The sequence below is a fragment of the Lissotriton vulgaris genome, chromosome 2_1, assembly GCF_964263255.1.
Source record: "Lissotriton vulgaris chromosome 2_1, aLisVul1.2, whole genome shotgun sequence".
Lineage (NCBI taxonomy): Eukaryota > Metazoa > Chordata > Amphibia > Caudata > Salamandridae > Lissotriton > Lissotriton vulgaris.
In genome coordinates, this window is record NC_141687.1 from 630,120,499 (window position 1) to 630,124,712 (window position 4,214).

A 4,214-nucleotide genomic window follows, 5' to 3' on the forward strand; every position below is an offset into this window, starting at 1 on the left:
AAAAACTGGTGCAAACTATGGGCAAGCAATCTGAGATGTATAATTGGTACATTGAATAACATCTACCCTTCTTCCCCCACCAAAATAGAATGGCGTCTAATATAATTCCAGATAATTTTAAATATAAAAATATAATTGTTTTTTATATAAAAGAGCTTGGTGGTCCAAATCTCAACATCCAATTGCGCGTTCCCTACTGCTCCCCCAGATAGAGAATCCAGGAAGCTGGACCATTTTGGGAAGATTGTTTTCTTCTGCCAGCTTAGGACTGCGGTCTGTGAACTCTGCATGTCTCTTGGGCTGTTACACAAACACACACACACACACACACACACACACACACACACACACACACACACACACTCTGTGTGGGATACGTTGCACAAGTGCTGCCTTAGTGCCCGGAGGAGGCCCAGGCCGTACTATCTTGTGCGGTCGTAGAGGGTAGAGATGCAGCAAAGTTTGCCATTGCCTTGAGGCGCTACACCTGGCTGAGGTCCACTTGCTTCTCCGGGGATTTCCAATCGACCCTTCTGGACATGCCCTTCGATGGCCGTCGCCTGTTTGGCAACAAGGCAGACAATGTGTTTGAGCGCTTCAAGGACTCTAGCGCTATGGTCAGATCCCTGGGCCTCGCTGCCACCACTCTCCCCATTCCGTCTGCTTTTCACACCTTTTGTGGCTACGGAAGGGGTGCCTCACAACGTTCCACCCAGGACCACTGGCTGGCGCAAGCTACCCAGCCTCTGTGCTGCTGGGGATGGGGCTTTAGCGCCGTGGGTCTGTGGGCCAGCGGGCGGGCTAGTCCACCAGTGCACCCTCTGCCGCTGCCTCCAAAGCTTCCTCGTCTGACCTTTCAGGGCCTCCAGTTTCCAGTGGGCGTCAGGATCCACTATCTCCTCCCCCACTGGTACAACATCACGTAAGACAGGTGGGTTTTGCATATAGTCCGAAGGGCTACCCCCTCCCCTTCGAGACTACCCCTCCTTCCATGCCACCAATACTACATCACATGTTGGAGCATCACTTGGGCCTTCTCCGTCAGGAAGTTATGGCTGTCTTGGCCATGGAAGCTATCCAGCGAGTCACGGTCCCAGAAGTAGGTGGTGGTTGTTACTTTCTGGTACCCAAGAAGGACAAAGGCCAGCGTCAAATCTTGGATCTCAGGGATGTCAACAGCTTCTTCTGGAAAGAGAACTTCAAAGTGTTGATATTCAGCTCGGGGCCTGTCTGCCCTCAACTAAGGAGACTGGATGGTAGCATTGGACTTGCAAGATGCTTACTTCCACATGCTCGTCCTGCAAGCCCACAGGCGTTACCTACGGTTCACGGTAGGCCACAAACATTTTAATTTTACTGTGCTCCCGTTTGGCCTTACCAGCCCCCTCGGGGTTCACGGAAGTGATGGCGGTGGTCAAAGCTCATCTGTGCAGTTCAGGGGTTCCAGTCTTCCCCATCTTGATAACTGGCTGTTAAAGGCTGGCTTGCCCCGGCTGTTTTTGCCCACTTCCAGACTACAGCGGACCTCCTGCACTTGCAGGGGTTCACTATCAATGTGCCGAACTCACATCTGAATGCCTCTCAGAAGCTCCTTTTCATCGGAGCAGTTCTGGATACAGTGTAGTTCCGGGCTTATCCTCCCAGTCCGGCCTCCACATCAACCTGGAGCTCCGGACGTTTCGTTCTGTCAAAGGAAGAGTAGTGCAGGTGTTCAGACACCACCACCGCCATGTGATACTGCAACAAACTGGGCGGGATGGTGTTGTGGACCCAATGTCAAGACGCTCTTTGCCTTTGGACATCGCTGGAACATCAGGATATATCTCTGGTGGTTCAACACTGAACGCCAGTGCATGATAGATCACGAATGTCGTCTTCACTCTGAGGTGGTGTACGGTCTCTTTCAGCAGTGGGGAGAGCCTTGGTTAGATCTATTCGCCACCGAAGAGAACGCGCAATGTCAGCAGTTCTGTGTGTTGAAATTTCGAAGGTGGCACTCGTCGGCGACGCCTTTCTTTGCAAGTGGAATTACAGCCTCCTGTACGCCTTTCCTCCTGTCCCACTTCTACCCAGAGCGCTGACGAAGATCAAGCATGACCGGGCCCAAGTCGTTCTTGTGGCTCCAGACTGGGCACAAAGAGTCTGATATCCCGAGCTCTTGAACATGGCCATCGATCCTCCGATCAGACTGCCTCTTTGGGAGAGTCTTCTGTCCCAGCAGCAGGGGATGGTCCTCTACCCAAATCTGTCCAGCCTCCACATTCTGGCGTGGAGATTGAGCAATGCCAGTTGACCTCTTCTGACCTTCCTCCGGAAGTCTGTAATGTCATCTTGGCAGCCAGGTGCCCCTCCACTTAAACGGTATACGCCTGTAGATGGAACACATTTGTGGCCTGATGCACTGCAAGGGCTGTGGATCCCCTTTCTGACCCTCTTACAGAGGTTCTATCTTTGGCCCAGCAGGACTCTGCTCTGGGTACCCTTAAAGGTTATCTTTCTGCCATTTCGGCCTTTCTTTGCCCTCCTGATCAGCCTTATCTTTTCAAGTCCCCTATTGTAAATAGGTTCCTTAAGGGCACTACTCACCTCTTTCCTCCTATTCCTTTCGTAATACCCCAGTGGGACATGAATTTGGTCTTGCCGTATGTTTGCTCCTTTCGAGCCACTACATAATTGTCCTCTCAGACTCTTGACCCTAAAGTCTGCTTTTCTGGTTGCCATCACCATTGCTTGCAGGGTGAGTGAGCTTCAGGTCTTGCTGTCCATCCGAACAATGTTGTGCTTCAAACTAGTCCTTCTCTTCCCAAAGTGGTTACCTCTTTCCAAGTAGGAAAGACCATCATTGCCCACCTTCTTCCTGTCCCTGCATCTCTCCAAGGAAGAGGAGAGACTCCACTGTCTGGATCTAAAATGTGTGTTATCATTTTATTTGGATCGCACAAAACAATTCCGGGTGGACGATCAACTCTTTGTTGGCTATGTGGGCTCCAAAAATCTCTGAGTCATCCTTTGCATTAAGATCTGTTACTCCTTAGCAAAAAAGGAGCCTCCGGTGGGGCTGCGTGCCTGTTCCACCAGGGCGACTGCAACCACTACTGCTTTGGGATGTAGGGTCTCCCTCTGTGATATCTGCCAGGCAGGCACGTGGGCATCTCTGCACATGTTCACTAAACATTACTGCCTCAATAATCAAGTCCGGAAAGACTGCTTCTTTGGCTGTTCAGTTCTCCTGGATTTTCTGGTGTGAACTTCGGTTGCAGACCCACCTCCGAGGTTTGTACATTCAGTAAAAATATATCTGAAAGAGACCCGTTAGTGTTAGATTCCTTAATTTAGAATATCCCTAGGAGTCAGACTGGATCCGGAAAGTTTTGCTTAGCAGTACCCCTGCGTGCCAGTAGGTGGCGTCCTGCAGCTCTGCGTCTGTCGCTGGCGTCTTATGTGCCGAGATAACATCGAGGGGACTACTTAAGCACCACCCATGCGCCCTGGCGTTCAATCAATCAATCAATCAATGACACTTATAGAGCGCGCTACATACCCGTAGGGTCTCAAGGCGCTGGGGGGGGTGCCGCTACTGCTCGAACAGCCAGGTCTTCAGCTTCTTCCTGAAGGAGAGGTGGTCTTGGGTCAGGCGCAGGTCGGGAGGGAGGGAGTTCCAGGTCTTGGCGGCCAGGTAGGAGAAGGACCTTCCTCTTGTAGTCGCTCTTTGGATGCGGGGGACGGCGGCGAGGGCGTGGTTGGCTGATCGGAGGTGGCGTTTGGGAGCGTAGAAGTTGATCCGGCTGTTGAGGTAGCTCGGGCCTTGGTTGTGTAGGGCTTTGTGTGCGTGGGTGAGGAGGCGGAAGGTGATTCTTTTGTTGACGGGGAGCCAGTGAAGGTCTCTGAGATGTCCGGAGATGTGGCTGGTTCGTGGGATGTCGAGGATGAGTCTGGCTGAGGCGTTCTGGATCCGCTGGAGTCTCTTCTGGAGCTTGGCGGTGGTACCGGTGTAGAGGGCGTTGCCGTAGTCCAGTCGGCTGGTGATGAGGGCCTGGGTGACGGTCTTCCTGGTCTCGGTGGGGATCCACCAGAAGATCTTCCGTAGCATGCGTAGGATGTTGAAGCACGCCGAGGAGACGTTGTTGACTTGCCTGGTCATGGAGAGGGAGGAGTCCAGGATAAAGCCCAGGTTGCGTGCATGGTCTGTCGGTTTGGGTGCGGTGCCCAGGGCG